Below are 25,564 nucleotides of genomic sequence, written 5' to 3' on the forward strand. Positions count from 1 at the left end.
CATAAACTAAGGGGCTCAATGCACTAGTGCCCTCTCTCGCACCAAATAGTGTGGGAGATGAGCGAGATTGTTATCATGATGTGGATTACGAATAAGGGGATATGTTCAAGCGTGTATGGGTAAGTGGGGGGTGAGAGAGAGAGAGAGAGAGAGAGAGAGAGAGAGAGAGAGATTCCATTAACAATAAGAGAAAAAAGAAGAAGAGGGAAAATTTTTAATGTCAAAAGAGCAATCCATAGAGACCTCAAAGCTTGAGGAGATAGGACGTGAACTCAAAATGGTGATACTCAATGTGGATATTAAAAAAATGTATACTCTATGTGGATACCAAAAAGGTAGGTTTGCTCTTAGCCACCGCGGCAACGCGCGGGTCACATACTAGTGATGCTATCAAATCACAAAAAATTCCTACCCATTGAAACAATTCTTCACTTTAATTTATAGAGAATCTATATAGCTACTAGTATGTGACTTGCGCATTGCGGAAACTAAGAAGAAGCAACTGTGGCACTCTCCTCCCTCACCTTCCCCCAAAGGTAACATGTGCAAACATTCTCTATGCATCAATAAGGTAGTGCCAAATATTCTTGGACGCTTCATTATTAAGTAAGATCATCCTCCTCCAAAGCTATGATAAAACAACTCTAGCTAACTATCAATAGTGACATCTCGTGTAAAACAATGGAGGAGATGGCATCTAAAACCTCTGAAAAGACAATCCAATGAAGATCCACCCACATCAATGTGTTTAAATGATCCTTATAACTTGCTTGAAACATAAAGTAATTGTTGGTTGCTTTAAGCTACTATATGGTTTTTTCTCTTTGGGATATGTGAGCAACCTTATATATTTATGTATATTCTGTTCTCATTGGATATGTAGGAGCATTCTCTTTCACACACACTCTCATTTGATGGTAGCATACATTTAATTTTATGTAACTTTCACTCCCATTGACTCTGTGAGAGCCTTCTCTCTCTCTCTCTCTCTCTCTCTCCCCCCCCCCCCCCCCCCCCCCCCCCCCCCCCCCCCCCCCCCCAACACACACACACACACACACACAACACACACACAAAAGAACCCAATTTGAGTAGAGAAACTTAAGTTTGACTTCTTCAATTGATCTATGAGGTCTCCCTCCTCTTAAGTAATAGATTTTGAGTTTGACTTATGTATGAAACTCGAAGGTCTCTTGGGATTTTTTAACAACATTAGATATTCTCCTCATGGGTGTGTGAGTATGTGAGATACATACATACATACATTACATATATATATCAGTGTGTGTATCCATATATATGTATATGCATCTATGGAAATATGTGCGTGTGTGTGTGTATATGTATGCATGTGTATCTATACATATAAATATGGATATGTACATACAACACACACACATGTCACTTATATTATACCTATGTTGCACTTTCATTTTTAGCCACCTATTAGGTTTATGACCTCTTTTTGTCATTATAAGAGGCTAAAACCCTTATGTCGGTGATCTCAATAATACATATCCCTCAATCTTTTCTCTCTCTCCCTTAGCTGATGATACTCCCCTTGAGATATTTGAATGGATGCTTCTTTTTGCTCAAGTCCTAGATGCCTTGAACTTTGACTCATAAATGAATCCTGGCATGACATACCCCCTATAATAGCATGCACATTTACACTTGCTATGGGACTCCTCTCTCTCTCTCTCTCTCTCTCTCTCTCACACACACACACACACACACACACACACACACACACACACACACACACACACACACACACACACACACACACACACACACACACACACACACACTCTTTGTCACTTCAATCTAACTGGAATTGCCTCATCCAAGCTGTTTGCTCTTTTTTGCATATCTAAAAACTTTGTCTAGGTTTTTTTTGTTTTTGTTTTTTGAGAGAAGTTGAATTTGATTATAAATGAACAGAAAGGAAAGTTACATTGAACCCACAGGTAGGGGGAGGGTTCACCCCTTGAGATAGCTCAGGGATTTATAGCATCTCTCATGAGATACCTTGAAGCATGATAGAACCTTGGGATAAGTGCCCTCCATTTCTGCCATCTTATACTCTTCTGAAGGGAGGTGACAGGAACACATTCATACATAGCATCACTGGCCTTGTTACAAAGATTATTAGCTGAATTCAGAAGGTCTCTTCTGAGAAGGGAAACAGGATGGGAAGAAGGATGATGAAAAACCACCGCATTTCTTTGTATCCATATATACCAAAGTATAATTCCTCTCCATATATTCCATAATGGGACATCCATAGACTTACAATTACCAAGCAAAAGATCCTTATGGTCAAGCTCCGAAAGTGACAAGTAGGAGAGGACTGTCTGCAGAAGCTGAATGATATCCTTATTGCACTTGCAATGGACCCACATGTGAGCACAATCTTCTATGGCTACTTTACATCGACTACATCTCCCATTGCCTAGGCCAGCTTTGAGAGCTTTGGCAGCTGTCCAAACTCCTTGGTGCATAATCAACCACATCAAAGTGCTTTGCTTATTGCAAGTTGGATAAGCCCAGAGACATTTGAAACGATACGTCCACTGTTTGCAACTCCACCCAATCTTCCAGAGCCTGTTAAGCTTTTGCTTGAGAGAATTCTCCACAGTTCTCTTGGGTTTGAACTGCTTAAACATCAGGAAAGAAAGATGAGAAGCCTGACTGCCTGAGAAGGAAGCTTTGGCAGGCACTCCAATCTTGCTCATGCACGACTCAGCTCTTTGTAGACACCAGACAGCATCAGCTCTGCTGACACAATAAACTCCATCTGCAAGATATTTTGAGTCTTCAACTTGCCCATCACCAAGATGTCGCCCCAGCACCTGATCCCAGCTTTGAAGACTTTGTGCCCTCTTCTACCAAAACCTGCATCAGAAGTGTCTGCAAAGAAGCCAAACCAAAAGGAATCTAGCAAGAAAGAACAATAATTAGAAAGGATTTCCTTTTTGGGAGTCCAGTTCTCTTTGATGGCATTCCAAGCTTTCCAAAATCTGCAAACAAGTTTAGAACCATAAGGCACACATTCAACAGGGGCAAGAAGGACATCTCTAAACTGCAGGTTACTCCAGGCTTTGTAGGATTTCAATTTGAATTTGTGGATGTCTCTTCTCAAAAGCAAAGCCCAGTAATCTTCAGAGTCAGATGCTCTCCATATCCACTTAGCTGCCAGTTTGACAGCCATCTGATCCAGATTGAGGAGACCAAGACCTCCTTGCTCTTTAGGTAAACAACACGTGGCCCAAGAAACTTTAGCCATCTTCGGCTGGTCCAGACCCCCTCCCCACAAGAAGTTCCTAGCAAGGCTGGTGACTTGTTTCAGTTGATATTTGGCAGGGTGCCAAGGACAATAAAAAAATGAGAGAAGGAAGCAGGTAGTGGTTGAGCACAAAAGCCCTAGCTGAGATAGAGGACTGATGAAATTGCCAGTACATGATCTTCTGTTTGAATTTGTTTACGACCCAATCCCATCTTTGAGCATAAGACACTTTAAAACCCATCGGTATACCAAGCAATCTGAATACCTGGCCATCATTGATCTGCATACAACCTGCATCAGTTATTATCTGAGGGACCTGATCATTAGAGCATTTAAAACCAGTTTTTGAGTGGTTAATTTGAGAACCACTGGCTAAGCAAAAAGTATCTAAGAATTTCCAGAATTTCTCAACTGAATCCCTGTCATTAGCCATAAGAGAGTTAGTATCATCTGCAAACCTGCTGAAGAACCAGATCTTTACTAGCACCAGGTATTTGTATTCCCTTTATGTGCCCTTTTTCAAGTGCATCCTGAACCAGCTAGCCCAGAGAGTTAGAGCATATTGCATACAGCATGGGGGCTATGGGACAGCCCTGTCTAATGCTCCTCATAAGAGGGAAAGTATCAGAAAGCTCCCCATTGAGAGAAACTCTGGCAAAAGCATTACCAAACAGAATCTGAATAAACTTGATGAATTTCTTGCCAAATCCTATATCATGCAAAGACTGAAAAATGAAATCCCATTCCATTCTATCATAAGCCTTTTCAAAATCAATTTTAAAGAAAATAAAATCAGTCTCACTCTCCTGAAGATAGTCAATAGCCTCCCACAAGGTGATTATAGCATCAAGTATAAACCTACCTTTAATAAATCCTTTTTGCTCAGGTAAAATGATTTGATGCATGATGTTACTAAGTCTTTTGGCTAGAGACAAAGAAAAGACTTTATAAACAGAAGTCAGACAGGACATAGGCCTCCAATTCCCAAGGTCCTCCTTGGATCCCCTTTTGTGAATGAGCCTTATTATACCAATGTTCATTTTGGTAGACAGAGCTCCAACTCTAGTAGCCTCACTCCAGATGGACAAAAGATATGGGACCAGAAAATCCTTGTACTGCTTGAAAAATTCATTAGGTATTCCATCCGAGCCAGGAGATTTTCCATCTTTAAGAGAATCTATGGCATCTTTTATCTCCCCCTCTGAAAGGAGCTGGTCCATTTTTTTTGCTAGCTGCAAAGGAACTTTCTTTTTCCTTTTACTAGCTATTTCAGCCCTGGCATTAGTATGGACCACCCCTCTTTTGGGGGGAGAAGAAAAGATGTCAGCATAGAACTCCTCAACAACTTTCAAGTTCTGTGCATGAGAGTTCACCACATTCCCATCTTTATTTTTCAAAAAAGGAATAAAGTCTATAGATTTCTTCTTTTTAAGCAAGTTGAACATATGAATGTCAGGTTTATCAATTCTTCTAGCCCTAAATTCCCTTGTCCACTGGAGTGAGGCTTTGCAGCTAACAGCTCTTCTTCCTTAAGTTTTTCCTTAAGTTTTTCCTTAAGCTCATTCATTTGGGGACTAGGAGGAGACCCTGGGGGATGACCAAATTCAAGACTTTCAATTTGGCTCCTTATCATCACTCTTCTTTTGTTCCTACACTCTTTAGCTTTTTTTTTAATACTCAATTAAAAGCTTTTGAGTTTTCTTTACTGCTTGGTCCCAAGCTTTGAAGGCTGAGGAATTTTCAGCAAAAGAGTCAGCAAAGAAGACTCTGACCTTATCTTTAATGACATCAATAGAAAACAGGGATTGATCCAAGTGAGGCCAACCAGATTTATAAAAACAAGCTTCCTTCTGAATTTCAACAGTAATGGGAGCATGATCAGACAACAAAATGGAGTTGTCTTTAGTGCTACTTACCTGCCAAATGTTATCCAAGAGTCCAGAACTCATATAGAATATGTCTAACCTGGCAGCTCTGTAACAATTTCCATTTTGCTTGTTGGACCAGGTCATACCAGTATCATCAGAGATATCCACAAGCTGAAGCTTGGAGACAGTATTGTCCCACTGAATCTTTTCTCCACGATTCAGGGCTTGACCCTTTTGTTGCCACCTGTCATTAACAGTTTCAACCATATTAAAATCACCAGCAAGAATACAATGACCTGACAGTTTGGATATTCCCTCCCAGACAGAGGCTCTTTCACCTGTAGAGTTAGAAGCATAGATGGACACAACAGAATAATCAAAGGGTTTGTCTAAGGTGACAGCAACCCAATTACCTTAAGTATCATTTTGCACATTCAAAACCAAATTGGCATACTTCCCAGAAACACTAAGAGCTGCTCCTCCCTTACCATGAGAGTGAGAGGTAGTGAACCATTTAAAACCAGCACGCAGTCTCTGAAGATTAGAGATCAGATCTTGCCCAGACACTTTGATTTCCTGTAAGCATACAATATTTGGTTTAAGGTTAGTATCAGTAAACCAGCATTTAATGGCTTGAGCTCGGATAGGGTCAGACAACCCTTTATAGTTGTAAGACACAATTCTGATATCAGGACACTTCATTTTTTGCTGTTTTTGGTTGGTTTAGCCAGGGTCATTGAAGCTCTTGTAGGGTATTTAGAAACCTCTTTTTTCCTCTTTATAGAGAAGTTGGGAGGTAGGGGCAACATTTCTTCATCAGCTTGGTTCATTGGAGTATCAAGTGTTTTGTCACACTCCCCTGCAAACTGAGCCTGAAATTTGTTGTCTTGTTCCTGAAGCTGAGCTTCAAAAAGGATATCATCTTCATTCTGTTTATTTCTGATATGAGTATTAGGGATGTCCTCTGAATCCGATGAGGAAGAGGAGGGAATGACTCCTGATTCTCTCACAGGGCTATCAGGAGGGGATGTGGTAATTGGTCCTGTTTTGACTTTAGACCCTTGAAACACTTCATCATTCTGTTGAACATTGGATTTCCCTGCAGCTTCTGACCTTTTCTGATTATTTAAGACATCATCAATAACATTTAAATCATAACTGAAAGGATCAAACACTTCATCTAAGAGAGGACTAAAGCTATTCTTTGATCTAGAAGAGGAAGGCTTTTGAGATTTCAAGGTTCTCACACTATTTTTTTGGGCACAGGTTGAAAGTCTTTCTTATCTGAAGGTGGGTGAACCTCTTGGGCAGCCTGAGGTTTAAGGTCAAGGGCAATCTTTAATGAAATGGCCTTGCTTAAGACACTAGAAGCAAGCATTAGGCAGGTTCTTGTACGCCACGGGTTGAAGGTGCAACAGATTGCCATCGGAATCTTTAATGGGGATAAAGCTTTTCAGCTCAGCCTTCAAGTCTAATTCTATAAGAAAATGGGGATCCCATTTGGGATTAATCCCTCCCCTTGATCTTTGCCCTAATACCCGACCAATGCAGGCACCAATATTCTTAAGCCAAGGGTAAAACTCAACAGGCAAATCAGGAAAGTCAATCCAAATCGGAGCTTTCGTGGGTTTAGGCCCTTTAGGGTTAAAGCCAGGAAACCAATTAAACACCGACAGCGGTGAGCTCCTAATCAACCACTGTCCTTGGCTAACTATTTGAAACGCATCATTCTCATCATCACAGAAAAATAAGTAATAGTTATTAGGGAGGTATTGCACATGATTTACCTTGATGTTCTTATTTTCCCAGTTGAAGTTCATCCAGGCTTTGAGCGCTTCTACTGAAGGTCTGGCCCCATGAAGAAGCCCTATGATAACCCTTCCTTGAAGTTGATTATGCCATTGCTCCAAATATTTGATGGGGATGATGACTCCCCCTTCTTCTCCACAGAGATTCTCTTGATTGACCTTAGCAGCTAGTTGATTAGGCTCATCACCCAATGCTTGATCATCTTGATGACGCGGAACAGAACTGTGGGGACTGTTGACACAGGTAGTTTTGGAGGCTTCAATAGGTTTCTTCCCATTATCTGTGCCCAGATACAGCAGGAAATCGCTAGCTGCGTCTTTAGTGATAGTCTTGCTTTGGGTTCTTCCTCCTTGATCTAGGAGCAGTGAGGTTGTCACTGTAGGCATATGCTGATCTTGCATAGGGAATACACCCTTGGTTGGGCTTCTAGGAGGCATACCCGCCATGGCTGCATATGAAGGAGGATGGCCCGTTAGCAGATTTCCCTTCAAAGTTTGCATTTCCTGTCTCAGAGGGTAATAGGAGGGAACAGAGATATGAAAGGCATGACCAGCTGTTGGGGTTGCTTGAAAAAGGGGGTTGATAGAGCTGCGTGAGGCATTAGCTCTGCTACTCGAAGCTGCATTCACCAGTCCATTGCGCAATATTTCATGGAGCTCCATTGAGGCAGCCTCCCTTCCCCCAAAGGGGAGGGGAGATTCTCAGAGTCGGCGAGGTGACAGAGCGTGAAGGCACCAAAGGGGAAAGAGAAACGCTATCGGGGGGAGAGACATGCAAAGCCATACCCGCCACGTAAAAATCACTCAAGAACCATCGCTAAGCACAGGTTCCCGTTTTTCGTGTTGTCTAGGTTTTTTTACTTATGCTTCTTACCAAGTCACTTTGTCAATTCATTGGGCTTTACTTGATAAATCTGCTGAGCTCAATAAGGCACTTGTGTGACACTATATCTTTGGCTAGATATCATGTTATAACTCAATCTTGGATACCCAATGCAAGTCATTGCTTTAGATTGTGCTGATCTGTCTATAGCTCTATCTTTTTTACAAAATAACCTAAATATTTGGGCACCGACATACCCTTAGTAGCTACTGGCTCTTCTGACACCTCCCCCTTCAAGGGTATCTACTGATGAGTTATACTACGGGTTTTTCCTCAAGGTTGTGCTAGACCTTTTTGGGTTGATGGTTACATTGTACAATGCTTGGGTTTGGGCGGGTGCACATGGGCACACATACACATGGGTCACTTTCGGAGTGGCTTACTCGTGTACCCTTTCTCTCTCCCTTAGCAGATGACACTTCCCTTGAGATATTTTAATGGCTGCATTTTTTTTCTCAAGCACTCGCCTAATCAATAGCACTACAGATATTCCTCTCCTCTCTAGGAGTTGAGTCGAGTTGGTCCTGCATATGGCCCTCTATGCAACTCTATGAGCTTGAGGTGCCTTAGCTTCTACTGCCTCAGATTGCATTGTGATTCTATTTAAGTGCGTATGGAGGTTGACTGGCTCTACCTGTGCTTATAAAAAAGGTGCGGCTATTTTTCCCCTCACTTAGCCTTGAATTTGTATTGCTTTTTCATTTGATAAGAGATGGTCGCTGATTTGGCTTGCTGACCTACATTATGGAAATGATTGAGAAAGCAGTGGCCTCACAAGTTGGTGGTTTGTTAAATGATCCGGTTTTTTAAATTGGAATCAGTGCGTGATTTTGCCTGTGATTTATTTAAAAAAAAGGCTTAACCTATTGATTAGCAATTGCATCTAGTTTTATGATCCTGTAAATGGTTGTTTTACTCTGGCATTTTTTATTATTTGATATCAATATGATGAAAATACTTTTGGAAGCTTAGAGCATGGGGAGTATGGCGTAAATCATCTGTTGAACCTTGGTATAATGCATCCTGATCTTGTGCACCTTGAGAGTGATTGAGAAAAATGCTCCTTCTCTGGTGCCCTTTTGCCTAATTTCTCAAATCTCTGTATACTCTATTGTTGAGTACGTCATTCACTGGTAATCTATGTCGCATTATTGTTGAAAGCATGGTGGGATTTTATCACTGGTTTAATTAAACTCTAGTGAAATCACTTTCTTTTTCTATATATCTACTGCTAACATATATAGAAGAGATAGCATGGTGTAGCCAATCCTAACCAAAAATATACCCTACAGAATAAGAGCATGTTGCTGACCACATGATGCGACCTAATTTGTGATCCTGGACACCGAGAGACTGATTGAGTAACCTAATCAACCTACTGGATAGGGGGCTCTTGTCTAAAACAACAAATTTCGTCTTCATACTTATTTCTAAGTTACATTTTTCACATGGCATGTCACTTCCATGTTTTAACCTATTTTTGTGTGATGTTTATTGTGGAACATTACTTAAAGCAAGTTTTTAAAAAGAAAAGGGCAATGCCTGTTTCCTAATGGCATGATGTTGGGATCTCCGATTTACATTATTATATGGGCTTATGCTTCATTTGACACCAATCTTGAATTGTTATTTTCTGTTGGGATTTTCTGCCAAAAGGGAAGGTACTGCTGTGATGACTACATAACTGAAACCAGGGATCACTTACATTGGCTATACTAAAATCTACTCATTTGAAGTGAATGGGATGATTTGTGGCATTTTTACTATATAGTTGATACTATGGGCTGCTCAATTTTGGAACCTTTTGTTGAAGATGATGAAACAGGAAACAGAAGGAAGACAGCAACTCAGAGTAGGAAGAAGATGGAGAAGGAAAAGACACAGAGCTTGCGTATGAGATCTCTGTAGTCTCTCTTTGTATTGGAATAATAGAGTATACAAACTCAGAGCTACAAAGCTTATATGAAACCCTAAGAGATAAGGTGTCCTTTCACACCGGATGTCTAGGGGGAAAAACCCAGTGGGAGAAAAGTGCCCCTGGTGAAGCGCGTATACACACTAACACTACTACATGTCTACAAATCCCCCTTGTAGTGATAGTGTGAATCTGTACAAGGTAGCAGATCATCATGTGTATGAGAGTAAGCCCAAAGCTTTTCGGAAAGCTTCAAACTTTTCTCGTGATAACGCCTTCGTAAATAGATCTGCAATGTTATCCTGTGTAGGACAGTAAGTTAGTGTGATCTCCCCTGCATGTAGCCTTTCCCTGACATAGTGGTAGTGAACCTCTATGTGCTTTGTTCTTGCATGAAATACTGGATTCCTTGCAACTGCCATAGCACTCTGACTGTCAGTGAAAATGGTAGTGGGTGCCTGTTGACACTCACAAAGATCTGCCAATAACCTGCGTATCCATACACAATCAACTGTTGTCGTGAAAGCTGCCCTGTACTCAGCTTCACAAGTTGATGTAGCCACTGTGGGTTGCTTCTTGCTTAGCCAAGATATACATGCATTTCCCAAGAAAAAACAATTGCCACTTGTGGAATGTCGTGTGTCAAAATCACCAGCCCAATCTGAATCGCTGTAACCAAGAAGCTGCATAGAACTGTGCTTTCCATACATATCCCCCCTTGGAAAGAACATGGCAAGATTAGGGGTACCTGAAAGGTAACGAAGTATACGCTTCACAGCCTGCCAATGATGCATACCTGGGCTGTGCATAAATCTGCTTGCTTGTGAAACCCCAAATTGAATGTCTGGACGAGTGTTGCCTGCCAAATATATCAAGGAACCAACGGATGCTGCATAAGTATGTACATCAAGAGGTTCTCCAGCATCGTGCATGCTCAACTTTGATCCAGTTTCTACAGGTGTAGAGATTGGTTTACAATTTTGCATACCAAACTTGTCCAAAATTTTATGCAAATATTTTGCCTGCAACATGTATATGCCATCCTCTGATTGCACAAACTGAATACCCAAGTAATAATGTAGCAAACCAAGATCAGACATCTCAAAGGTTTTTCTCAAAGCATCTTTAAACGCTTCAATTTCATCTGCAGTATTACCTGTAAGAAGCATATCATCCACATAAAGTGTTAGCTTAATGAGAACTCCATCTCTCTTTTTGACATACAAAGTACTTTCTGTTGGACTATTCTGAAATCCCTGGCCAATCAAATAAGTATGTATCTTCTCATACCATGCTCTTGGAGCCTGTTTGAGACCATACAAAGCTTTACGCAATCTACATACCTTTTGCTCTTGACCTTTTACAACAAAACCACTTGGTTGAATTACATAAACTTCTTCCTGCAAATCACCATTCAAAAAAGCAGTTTTGATATCCAACTGATGCAATTTCCAACCATGATGAGCAGCAATTGCAACTAGTGATCTAACTGTGGACGCACGAGAAGTAGGAGCAAAGGTTTCATCATAATCTATGCCTTTCTGTTGCGCATAGCCTTTTGCCACAAGCCTTGCTTTGTACCTGTCAACAGTACCATCTTGTTTCCTTTTTACCTTAAGAACCCACTTTGTACCAATAGGCTTTTTACCTGTAGGCAAGTCCACTAGATCCCATGTATGATTCTTATGAATAGAATCAATTTCTTGCTGCATAGCATCTTTCCACTGAACACACTCTAAAGCTTGATCAAATGAATCAGGGTCATCTACATCACAAAGAGTGCTAAAGCAAGCGAAATCTACTTGCTCTCTGCCAAAAGTAGTACTAGCACGTGTTTTTCGTGGCAACGGTGCATCCAACTTGCTATCCTGCAAAGTTTTCTGAACCCATTTAGGCAAGGTTCTTTCTTCCCTGAGAACTTCTTGCTCTTCACGCACAATTTCCTTTACATCATGAGGTGTCACATGCTGATCAAAAGATTGATTAAGATTATCAACCTGTTGTGATTCTTGATTCTCCACAAAAGAAGGAAGCAAACCTTCAAATACATCATGTGTCTGCATATGCGGTACATCATAGGTTGAGCAGTAGTTTCTGCAAGAATTACATCATGACTTTCAAAAATCTTGTTTGTAGTAGGATTGTAAAGTCTATAACCTTTACTTCCACTACTGTACCCCACAAATATACATTTGATTGCCTTATCATCAAGCTTCCCATGTAACTGCTGAGGGATGTGAGCATAAGCAAGACAACCAAAAACACGAAGATAACCGACTGAAGGTTTTCTGTCATACCAAGCTTCATATGGAGTAATGGTCTTCAAGGCACGAGTAGGACACCTGTTCAAAACATGTGCTGCACAAGCAACTGCCTCCATCCATAGCTTATGAGGCAAACTCTTAGCCTTGAGCATACATCTAGCCGTCTCCATTAAAGACCCGTTCTTCCTTTCTGCAACACCATTTTGTTGTGGTGTGTATGGCATAGTGCATTGGTGTTTAATGCCTTTCTTTCCCAAAAAATCCTTAAATGCACCTGACATGTATTCACCTCCTCGATCGGTACGAAGAGTCTGTACTTTGCAACCTGTTTCATTTTCAACCATGGCGACATAATGTTGAAAAACTGCAAACACATCTGACTTTTCTTTGAGTGGATACACCCAACAAAACCTAGAAAAGTCATCAATGAAGGTCACAAAATAAAGGCTGTTTCCTATAGATGGCGTCCTCATAGGACCACATACATCACTGTGTACAAGCTGCAACTTTCGTGTCCCTCTAACTGAACCATCCCGCGAAAATGAAAATCTGTGCATCTTTCCAAGAACGCAACCTTCACATACATGTCTTGGTGGCATCTCCAATAAAGACAAATCATGCACCATATTATGACGTTGTAAAGTCATCAAACTGCCATAACTAACATGCCCAAATCTAGCATGCCACAACTCAGCATCCTGCATGGCCCGAGTCTTTGTTTCTGCAATACATACCTGAATCTGCTTTTCATAACGATCTAGCACAAATAGTCCATTTTCCAGCGTACCTGTAGTGATAAGAGAATAACCATTCTCTCGATCTCGTACAACACATCTGTCATCCTCAAAAATGACCTGAAGACCATTTTTTGCAAGAGAGGATACAGACAAAAAATTCTTCTTGATCCCTGGAACATATAAGACATCTAGCAAGCATAAATCTGAACCATCTGAAATGGTAATCAAAATCTTACCAACGCCTTTGATTGGATAAGAAGCATTATTTGCACATGTCACCTTCTTTCCTGCTGGAGCTGCATCCAATGAACAAAACAAATCCTTCCTTGAAGTAATATGCCTTGATGCACCACTATCAAAGTACCAAATCATTTGTGTCTTGTCAACACTGTAAGCAGAAAAATCTGAACATACTACGAAAGCATAAGAATCCTACACAAAGTTTGCAGACTCTTCTTTAGCTGTAGAAGAATCACCAGAAGCTGAAAAAACCAAACTTTGACTCTTTCTTCTTTTCTTTAGCAATTCGCTTTTTACACTCACTAATGTAGTGACCAGGTTTCTTGCAGTAGTGACATTTACCTTTGTTCTTGGACTTGTCGGAATCACCTTTAGACTTCTCTGAAGATTGTCCTGCACTAGACTTGGAGTAATGAGCACTCTCTTTACCCTTGTTTTTGTTCTGTACAACAAGAGCATGATCCATACCATCCACCTGTAAAGACTTGTTCTTACGTGATTGATCCTCCTGCAATAGCAAAGCCACTAACTCTTCAAAATGAAGAGGCTCAGGATTAGCTCGCAAAGACAGAGTCAAAGAAGTCTGAAAAGTCAAATAAGATGGTGGTAGTGAATTGAGTATTTTGGAAACCAAGTCCTTCTCTGGAATCACTTCATCAATGCTAAGCAATTGCTCTTTAAGATCCCTGATTTTTGTAAGATGCTCGACGATATCGTCACCTTCGTCCATCTGTATTTTGTCAAGTTGTTTCTTCAAAAACTCTATTCTGGCAGCGTTTCTTCCTCCAAACATAGCTTGCAGAGTGTTCCAAGCATCCTCATAAGTTCTGCAAGATCTGATATGTGGTGTGATTGTCCTCTTTATGGTTAAGGCAATCACAGCCATAGCTTGTGCATCTTTAGTATCCCATCTCTTTTGCTCTGGAGTGACTTGTGAGGGTCCTACACCAACAACTGCACCACGACCAGGTGTGGCAGGTGCAATGCTACCTGGACGAACTTCATCTCCAGATACATAATCCCACAATCCTTTACCAACCAAAACATTTTTGGCCATAAAAGACCAAAGAGAATAGTTGGTACCATCCAATTTGTCTTCGGATGAAAACGCACCAAAAATCTCTTTCTCCGTAGATTGAGCCATACTGTGGATGCACACAAGAGAGCAAAAGAACCTCCAAGAGATTCACAAATCTCCTCTCCAATGCAAGCAAAACTCTACACAAAATCTCAGCACAAAGCTAAGACAAGCTGCTTCCCAAAAGAACTGTTTACCTGAAGAAAATCTGTCAAAAAGCACACCCTCTTGATCTAAACGCCTCCGAAAAGTAACTTCTGTTACGCTGCTTAGAACAAAATTCTGAGGGCTCGAACAGATTCGAAAGGGGGGTAAAACCGCAGGTCGCCTGCCAGGTCGCCTGGTCAGAATACTCTCGGAACGTCGAGGATGCTCCCACGAGCAAATTTTCCGAAAACTGCCTGAAAACTGCGATTGCACGCGCGGACGCGAAAACGCAAGTAGAGGCTCTGGAAATCACCAAGCTTTGATTCCAATTGTTGAAGATGATGAAACAGGAAACAGAAGGAAGACAGCAACTCAGAGCAGGAAGAAGATGGAGAAGGAGAAGACACAGAGCTTGCGTACGAGATCTCTGTAGTCTCTCTCTGTATTGGAATAATAGAGTATACAAACTCAGAGCTACAAAGCTTGTATGAAACGCTAAGAGATAAGGTGTCCTTTCACACCGGATGTCCAGGGGGAAAAACCCAGTGGGAGAAAAGTGCCCCTGGTGAAGCGCGTATACACACTAACACTACTACATGTCTACACCTTTCTGAGTATGAAGTCACTTTACTGGCTTTCTTCATGTTGATACTTTGGTGACTACTTTATTTTATTGGTTTCTTTTGCTCTGTTCATACTAGGAATACCTAAACTTCACCATTAAGCTTCTGATATAGATGGCTTGAGTAATACAAGGCTAGGGCTATTGCATTTTCCCTCGCTATGACCTGATTCTAATGTTGGGTTTACCAGTATAAATTGACCTCTCTTGTATCCCTTCTAATAGGGTCTCTTCATGGATGGGATTATGATGGTTGACTTTCACTTATCTGATGGGTTGATGCACATCAACATTAGCTTTGAGGAATTTTTTTGGTTACTGATTTACTTCTGATATATTTCCCTTGAATTGTACTAGAAATGTTTTGCTGATCCTTAAAGACATGTTTCTCATGTAGTGTACTAACCCTTGGCTAGTTCTACTAATCCTAAAAGGTATGTTCAGGTTGCTTTTACAACCCCAATTTGATGGCGTTTATATTTCATCTAAATTGTAATAATATTTTTTGACTGGATTTCTAACAATGGATTGAGGAATCTGCTGGTTATTGGCGGGATATGCATTGGATGACCTTGAACTATTTTGGTCTCTACAAAATGATGATGTGATATAATACTAGATACTGATTACATAATTCTGCATATGGAATTCCACCATCTGTCGTGCTTTGGCACATGCATAATGTAAAAATAAAAATATCTATCTCACTCTTAATGTTTCTGATGTGTGGGACCAAATACTACAATGTACATAGTGTGTTTTATGCAAAATTGATGTCATGGTTACAGGCGTGCACATACCTTGTCGGGCAGGCGAGGCCAGAGACGTGGCACTGTTGCATGTTTTACCACATTAAAGCATGCCTAATTTTCTGATATGTTGGGATTAAATACTACAATGTACATAGTGTGTTTTATGCAAAAACGGAAGTCATGGTTACAGGTGTGTACATACCTTGTCGGGCAGGCGAGCCCAGAGACGTGGCACTGTTGCATGTTTTACCACATTAAAGCATGCATAATTTTCTTTAACAATGTACAAATGTCAAGTGTTTCAAAGTGGCACACTCATTTTGCCTAGAAAGTTCAATGCGGGCGATCTTGGCAAAAAATAGTAGGTTTCATGTGCGCGCATAAAAGACGTGTCCAAAGTGCTTACCAAGTAGAAAAATGAGGTTCAACATGCAATTTAAGCCCAATGGGATTTTCCCACGAATTTAGGGAATTTTCCCAACTCGTTTGGGCAATTTACGGACAAAAGGGGCATTTTTGGGGCAAAAATGGCTAAAATGACCATAAAATGGTCAAAAATTCCTTAATAATAGCTCAAAATGGATTAATATGCCACATCAACGATGGTGCCATTGTCTCTCAAGGAAGTTTTAGAGCCAATAATGAGCTCATTTGGGCATATAAGCAAGGAGATACATCCATTACAATCCAGGGTGCTATTGCAGTCCCGTGCTGCTTCCATGGACTACATGTTCGAGGCTGTGAGGTTTAAAATTAGGGTTTTCCCTCTTGAAATAACTTTTCAGTGAAGTTTTGAAGCTTCCATGAAATGGTCACGCGACGAACTATGAATGTGGAAGATATGTAATTGTGACAGTGGATACTAGCTCCACAGGAATTGGATAGGCGATTGGACAAGATAGCGATATGTGGTGAGATTTGGAGCAAAAGTCCTAAGTGCTCATCAATGAAACTATCCCTAGGTAAAAAGAGAGTTATGGGGAGTAGTCACAACTTTGATATGTGACAAAGAGTGTTTGAAAGGAGAAAATATAATACTGGAGATTGATTGTCTACCCCTTCTTTGAATGATCACAAGCTGCTCAACTCCCGACATTGCTATGTTGAGATGGATTGCCTACATAAAGTCCTTAAATCCAAAATTTAAGCATATTTCAGGGAAAGATAATCTAGATTTGGATATGCTTTCAAGAGCAAGGTACGGAAATTAAGGACACATGGTTGTCAAGGGCGATGATGTAGACGCAAGGTTCTATAGTATCTCTCACGCCAAGGGTGATCGTGTTTGCCTATCAAATGCACTTGAGTCATTTATACAGGACCTATATCAAGGTGACTGGTTGCTCATTGGACACTATTTGAGCACTTTGACAAGGCAAGAAGGGTGGATTGATCAAGAGTTCAAAAGAATAAAGAGAAAGGCCTATGTATACTTTTTGAAAGATGGGTACTTATGGAAGCATCCAAAACAAAGAAATCGAATGCTGTTAAGAGTCCTGAATGACAAGGACGCTCAAAATGAGCTTATGAAAAAGTTTCATGAGAGTCTTTATGCTGGACATAGAGGTATATGTGCCACCTTTACTAAAATGAAAGAGAGGTATTGGTGGAAAGGTATGTATAAAGATGTATCCCACTTTATGGAGTCTCGTGAAACCTGTCAAATGTATTCAAATGTACATCATCGTGTGGGTTGCACCCTACTTACCCATTGGCTATGTACTATAAGTGGGTAGTAGATCTACTTACAATGCCATTGGCCTTATGGAAAATGAGATACATAGTGCTTGCATGGGAAGATTTAACCAACCAAGTTGAAGTCGTGCTTTAAGAAAAAAAAGCACAAGGGGTATGTAAGTTCCTCTTGGATGATGTAATTAGCCGCTATGGATGTGTTGGGAAAATAACAACAGACAAGTGAGTTGGATGCCGACAAAGCCAAGGAATTTTTCTCTAGGTTGGGCATTAAACTTGCTCTCACTATTGTATACAATCCTGACGGAAATGGAAAATCAGAGTGTGTGCATCCTCCTATCATTAAAGCTTTGGTTAAGTCTTGCAAAGGTAAAATGGGAGAGTGGCCTAGGTTATTGCCTTATGCTTTATGGGATGATCGTATAACTCATAGCTCAGTTACTGGTTATATGACTTTTGAGTTGATGTATGGTCAAAAACCTATAATTCCAATTGAGGATGTAATTCCCACATGGAATGTATTACCTTGGGAAGATGGAATGAGTAGGGAAGAACTTCTTGCTTTGCACATACAACAATTAGAAAGAAGGCCTCAAGATATTGAGATTGCTGTAACACAATGAAAGATGCAAGGTTAAAGGATAAGGACAGATTTGATAAGCGACATAGGCTTAGACCTAAAGCTATTGAGGAAGGTGATTGGGTGTTGGTGTAGGACAGTATTCTTGACAACCAACATTCAACAATAAGAAAGCTTTCAAAGAGATGGTTTGGTCCTTATGTGATTCACCATGTACATGGGAATGCAACTTATACCTTGCATGAGTTGGACGAGACAGAAATGAAGGGAAAAGAATCAAGTTATTCAAAAGAAGATACAAATCCCTTTGATTCACAGGAAAGTCAAAATGAAGGCTCTGATGAAAATTTTATGGATGTGGATGAAGAAAGAGAGGATGATGCGTTAGATTTTATTACAAGCGATGATGAAATTGACATGTATGTGGACTTAAATGAAGACTGAACGTGTTGCAAAAAGATCTATGTGTTTTTTTCCCGTGCATTGTATATACACCCATTCATTCTAGGACCATCTATCTTCCCATTGCACACTAAGTACTACACTCTCTGTTGTGTGCCTTGAGCTTCCTTCATAAGCTGTGTGTGTTTTCCTACAACCCTAGTTCCAACAAATGGTATCCGAGCAGGTTACGTCCTCCCAAGCTTAGTCGCCAGCAGCTCCAGCACACGCCTGCTCACTTTCTTTGATTTTCGTGAGATGCTCATTTTGGCCTCCATTTCCTCTACAGGTAGTGCTGCATAGGCTATTTCTTCATTTTGTGCAAAAATTCTGTCAGTGCTATTTTTTGCATAATAGGTCCTTACGGTCTTCTATGGTTTGTGCTATATAGCACATGTTGTTTTTGCTTTCCTTATCCTCTTTTTGAGCAATTTTCATATCAGGTGTATTTACCATGGATGACAACAACACAAATGTGTTCAAGATGTTTGCTGCTAAGTACAAATTGGATGGGGACAATTACCCTATGTGGGCTTATATGATGCAACATGTTGTTGTGTCAAAAGGCATTTGGAACATTTGTGAAGGGCATTGATGTACGTTCTGGTTCTGAGGACACATGCGATGTTGAGGATGTTGCAGGTCTTGCTGCAAGGATTGCTACTATTAGAGTTGTTTTGCCTACGACAGAACAAGCTTGTTGGGATGTAAAGGATGCGCAGGCTCATGTGTTGATTGTGTTGTCTATGAAGCACACCATTACTCCTCACATTTGTTCAACAAAATTTGCAAAACATGCTTGGGATATTCTAGGCGGTCTTTATGCAAGCCGCAATGAGGCAAAAATTGCATTGCTGTGTAAAGAGCTGTAGTCGATGATTATGCATGAGGAAGATGATATGGACACTTTCCTTGATGGTGTCAAAGATATCAATGAGCAACTTATTTCTGCAGGTGGTCATTTTTGACAGTTCCCTTGTGCAGACTGTTCTTGATGCCTTGCCAGACTCTTACCCGACCTTTGCTAGTACTTGGAGACTTATGACCCAAGGAAATCTTGAAGTTGTCAAGTTTGATGCATTGTGCACATTGCTGTTGTAAGAGTCACTTTCCAGAAAAAGTAGGACTAGACATCGTGAAATTGAATAGCCTTTTATTGCTATTCAAAGAAAGGGTGGTAACAACAATGCAACCACTTCTTATGGTTCTTCTACTAATGCTTTTGCTGACAGCAATTCGTCTGGAAATTCTGGTGATAAGGGAAAAAAGAAGATGCATTGCCATTATTGTAAAGCTAATGGTCACTTGATCAAGCATTGTTCTAAGTTGAAGGCCAAAGAGGCTAAGAAGAAAGAGGGTGGTTCCACTGCAAATGCTGGATCCACTACAAATGCATCTATTTTTGACTCTTTTGTGAAAGAAGACTGTGATGTTGATGTTGATGCAGAATGGGATTTTAGTGTGCATAGTGTACCTATAATCCTACTGTCCATGATACATGCATGCGAGTTTCTACAGATTCACATGTGTGGTATTTTGACAATGGTGCTACAAAGCACATTACCTCACATCGTGATTTGTTCACCTCTCTTGAGTCTGTCCCTCACGAGAATTCACTTACGTGTGCCAACAATGCCTCTTATTGCTTTCAAGGACTTGGAAAGATTTTGCTTACTACTGCAAATGGCAGTTCTTTCACACTTGTTGATGCAATTTATGTACCTAGAATCAAGAAAAATCCTTTGTCTGTATCTACACTTGCTAGACTTGGTCTTGTTGTCAAATTTGTGGATGACAGATGTACAGTACATGATCTCAGTTTCGGTGATGAAATTGTTGCATCTGGTATTTTATGCCGCGGGCTGTATAAGCTCACTTTGTATGACAAATGTGGGTAGAATTTTGCAAATGCAGTTGTGGATTCAAAGGCTATTTCAGATGCAAAACTTTGCCATGCACGTTTTGGTCATCTAAATTTTGCCAGTTTGCTGCGTTTGCAAAAATCTGATATGGTTGCTTCTTTGCCGCCTCTTGAAGCACCTCTCAAACATGGTTGTATTTTGGGTAAGATGCAACGTTCAAAGTTTCCAAAGGATGGTTTAGCTAGGGCCACATGCATGTTGCAGCTTGTGCATAGTGATGTTTGTGGGCCCATGCAAACTCCGTCCTTGGGAAGTTACCTTTACTTTGTGACTTTCATTGATGATTACTATAGGCATTCATGGATATTTCAGCTTAAAGAAAAGTCCAAAGTATTTATGTGCTTCAAACAATTCCTAGCTATGGCTGAAAATGTCTCAAATTGTACTGTGGGCACCCTCCGTTCCGATTGAGGGGGGTAGTATATGTCTCATAAATTTTTTACATTTTTGGCTAGTTGTGGGATAAAAGACCAATGTACATTGAGTTATAAGCCTCAAAAAAAGAGTGTTGCTTAGAGGAAAAGCAGGTCACTTACAAAAATGGCACTTTGTATGGTCAAAAGTCAAGCTTTTTTGCATTCTTTCTGGCTTGAGGCCATCATGTGTGCCACTTATGTACTTAACAGGTGTCCTACGAAAGCTTTGGAGTCTATTACTCCGTATGAAGCATGGCATGATATAAAGCCTTCTATTGAGCACATGCGTGTTTTTGGCTGCTTGGCATATGCTTTGGTGCCACAAACACAACGCATAAAATTTAGATGATAAGGCTATCAAATATATTTTTGTTGGTTATAGTGCTAAAAGCAAAGGTTACAGGTTGTATTATTTGCAAACAAAGCGTATCTTGGTCTCATGGGTGTGTTTGTGGAAGATTCTGTTCAGCCCTTGTTGCCATGTACTAGAAGAGACAATAATGCCAGCTCATATGACATTTATGACATTTTATTGCCTCTTTTCAGTGGTGGAAGTTCGAATGTAAATTCCAATGAGGCAAATGAATAGCCTATGGGGGTTTCTAAAAATGTTACCGATCAACCTATTACTGATGCAGATGCACATGATGTACTTGATGATGAAAGAGGGCTAAAAATGAGCAGGCTAGAGGTATGCAAAATGGCTAGTGCATACATTGCGCAACAATAGATTGCGCAAAAATAGATTGGATGCATCTTTGTCTAGTCGCACTCGTTCAGGCTCTCACCATGCATCTTATGCATCAAATTGTTATGCTTTGGCTGTGTCTAGCTTACATCATGTTGAGGAACTTCCGTCTTTTGATGAAGCACAGAATTCAAAAAATTGGATGGCTACCATGCAATTAGAATATGGTGCACTTATAGAGAATGACACATGGACTTTATGTGATTTGCCTCATGGCAAAAAGGCCATTGGTACAAAGTGGGTTTACAAGTTGAAACGCAAGCCAAACGGTGAGATGGATCGCTATAAGGCTCAACTTGTTGCAAAAGGGTTATGCACATAAAAAAGGCATAGATTCTGAAGAGACTTTAGCTCCCACTTGTCATATGATTACTATGCATTTTCTATGTGCATTGACAACTCATTTTGGTTGGGATATACATGAATTAGACATTGTTACTGCTTATTTGAATGGTGACATATTTGAGGAAGTTTATGTAACGCAACCTTGCGGTTTTGTCAAGAAAGGACAAGAGGATAAGGTGTGCAAATGTAACAAAGCTTTGTATGGGTTGAAGCAATCTCCTTGTGCTTGGTATGAGAAGGCTGACACTCATTTGGTCAAAGGAGGATTTTGTAACAGTCCTACAAAAAGCACATTGTATGTAAAGCGTGAGGGTGATGTACTTCTCATTGTGGTTCTTTATGTAGATGATTTTCTAATCACTGGACCAAATGACAAACATATTGGTGAATTTAAGGCTGCTTTGAATGCTACTTTGAGGATAAAAGATTTGGGGCTGTTGCATCATTACTTGGGTATACAATTTAAGCAGTGTGATGGTGGTATTGCCTCGTGCCAGAAAAGTTACATAGAGACATTGCTATGTAAATTTGGACTTGAGGATTGCAAACCTATTGGCACTCCCATGGAAACAAGTTTGAAATTGAGTCTTCATGATGCTGGTGATCCTGTAGATGTCACTCTTTAACAAATTTCTCATGGATGCCTCATTTATGTATGCAACACGAGGCCGAATATTCAATTTGCAGTCTCACATGTAAACAAATTTATGCATAGCCCAAGGTCTACTCATTGGCCGGTTATTAAGAGTATTTTTTGCTACTTCAGTGGCACTTTACATCTTGGCTTGTTTTATCCCAAGGGGAGATCATTACCACCAGACTTACATGCTTTTTTAGACTAAGATTGGGCTGGTTGTTTTGACAGATGAGTGTCCACAATTGGTTTTTGTTTCATGCTTGGAAGCTCATGTATATCATGGTTGAGCAAGAAGCAACCTACTGTGACCACTTCTAGTTGTGAGGTTGAGTACATGGCAGTCTTCACAACTGTGGTTGAGTGTGTATGGCTCAGATGCCTTATGGATGATTTGGGTGTTGGACAGGACACTTCCAGCACTATCTACACTGACAATCAGAGCGCATTGATAGTTACAAGGAACCCGGTTTTTCATGCTCACACAAAGAACATTGAGGTGCGGTACCACTATGCCAGGGAGAGGCTCTCAACAAGAGAGATCATCTTGGCTTATGTGCCAACACAAGACAACCTTGCAGATCTTTTCACAAAGGCATTGTCTCATGAGAAGTTTGAAGCTTTTTGCACAGCTTTGGGCTTACTTCCCTTCGTGGACTGATCATGTCCTCCAAGCATGGCACTTCCCTTTACTCGTGTGCCAGCTCTCGTTCACCACATCACTCCGGGGGGATTTGCTACCATATACATGTGGTAGTCATGTGTGTGAACACACTTAGGCCCGCCGGTGCATTTTTTTCCCTCATTTGGAGGTTTTTACCCCCGCGCAATGTATATACATCCATTCATTCTATGGCTATCTACCTTTCCATTTCACACTAAGTAATACACTCTCTATTGTGTGCCTTAATCTTCCTTCGTCTTCCCCAGGCTGTGTGTGTTTTCGTGCAACCCTAATTCCAACAACTGTGGCATGTGCATAATGTGAAAATAAAAATATCTACCTCAGTCTTAATGTTTTTGATGTGTGGGACCAAATTCTACAATGTACATAGTGTGATATATGCGAAAACAGATGTTATGGTTGCAGGCGTGTATATACCTTGTCGAGCAGGCTAGGCCAGGGACGTGGCATCGTTGCATGTTTTACCACATTAAAGCATGCCTAATTTGATTTAGTAATGTACAAATGTCAAGTCTCTCAAAGTGGCACGCTCGTTTTGCCTACTAGAAAGTTCAATGCGGATGATTTTGGCCAAAAATAGTAGATTTTATGCACGGGTATAAAAGACGTGTCCAAAGTGATTACCAAGTGGAAAGATGAGGTTCAACATGAAATTTGATCCCAATGGATTTTCCCACAAATTTAGGGATTTTTCCCAGCTCATTTGGGCATTTTACAGACTAAAAGGGACATTTTTGGGCTAAAAAATGACTAGAAATGACCATAAAATGATCAAACATAGCCTAAAGATAGCTTAAAATGGCCCAAAATGCCACATCAATGATAGTACCATCGTTTCTCAAGTAGAGAGGGAAGTTTTAGAGCAAAAAATAAGCTCATTTGTGTTACCATATACATGTGGTAGTGATGTGTGTGAACATACTAGGACCGCCGGGGCATTTTTTCCCTCTTTAGGAGGTATTTTCTCCCTTGCATTGTATAACGCCCATCACTCTAGGGCTATCTATCTTTCCATAGCACACTAAGTAACACACTCTCTATTGTGTGCCTTGAGCTTCCCTTGTCTTCTCCAAGCTGTGTGTGGTTTCCTGCAACCCTAATTCCAACAATTTGTATCAGAGCAGTTTGCGTCCTCCCTAGCTTAGTGGCCAGCAGCTCCAGTACCACGCCTTCTCACTTTATCCAATTTTTGTGAGCTTTGGCGAGCGTTTGTAGGTCCACATAAATTTTGGGAAATCTCATAGAGCTTAGTTTGCTTAGATTTTTGTTCGGGCTCATTTCGCCTCCGTCTCCACTACAGGCAGTACTGCACAAGCTGTTTTGTCATTTAGTGCATAATTTCTATCAGTGCCCTTTTTTTGCATAACAGGTTCCTTACAATATTCTACGGTTTGTGCTATATAGCACATGTTGTTCCCCCTTCATTTCTCCTCTTTTCGGGCAGTTTTCACATCACGTGCAGCATTTACCATGGCTGACAACAACACAGATGTGTTCAAGATGTTTGCTGCTGAGGACAGATTGGATGGGGACAATTACCCTATGTGGGCTTACATGATGCAACATGTTCTTGTGTCAAAGGGCATCTGGAATATTGTGCAGGGCATTGATGTACGTCCTGGTTCTGAGGATGTAGGCGATGTTGTAGGTCTTGCTGCAAGGATTGCTGCTATTCAGGTTGTTTTGCCTACAATAGAACAAGCTCGTTGGGATGTAGAGGATGCGCAGGCTCATGCGTTGATAGTGTTGTCTATGAAGCGCACCATTACTCCTCACATTCATTCAGCAAAATCTGCAAAACAGGCTTGGGATATTCTGGCTGGTCTTTATGTAAGCCGCAATAAGGCAAAAATTGCATTCCTGCGTAAAGAGCTGGAGTCGAATATTATGTATGAGGAAGATGATATGGACACTTTCCTTGTTGGTGTCAAGGATATCAATGAGCAACTTATTTCTACAGGTGAAGTCATTTTAGACAGTTCCCTTGTGCAGACTGTTCTTGATGCCTTACCAGATTCTTACTAGACGTTTGCTAGTACATGGAGACTTATGACCCAAGGAAATCCTGAAGTTGTCAAGTTTGATGCATTGTGCACATTCCTGTTGCAAGAGTCACTTTCCAGAAAAAACAAGACTAGACAGCCTGCAGTTGAGAAGGCTTTTATTGCTTCTCAAAGAAAGGGTGGTAATAGTAATGTAGCCACTTCTTATGGTTCTTCTGTGAGTGGAAAAACTTTTGTTCCTAATGCTTCTGCTGATAGCCGTTTTTCGGCTCTTTGTAATTGCCACAGTGAGTTACCTCACCCTACCAAAATTACCCAAACACTGTGGCTATCCCTACCATTTCACTGTACATAGGCGTGCGTGAGTCACGGGACTTTTCCCATATCTTCTTAAAAAACCCTCAATTAGCTAGTCATTGGGCTAGTTGAGCCAAAAAAATAAAAAAATAAAAAATATAAGTATATTATGGCCCATTTGTGTGTAAATATTGC

This window comes from Adiantum capillus-veneris, chromosome 15 (assembly GCF_014529385.1).
Source record: "Adiantum capillus-veneris isolate H3 chromosome 15, ASM1452938v2, whole genome shotgun sequence".
Classification (NCBI taxonomy): Eukaryota; Viridiplantae; Streptophyta; class Polypodiopsida; order Polypodiales; family Pteridaceae; genus Adiantum; species Adiantum capillus-veneris.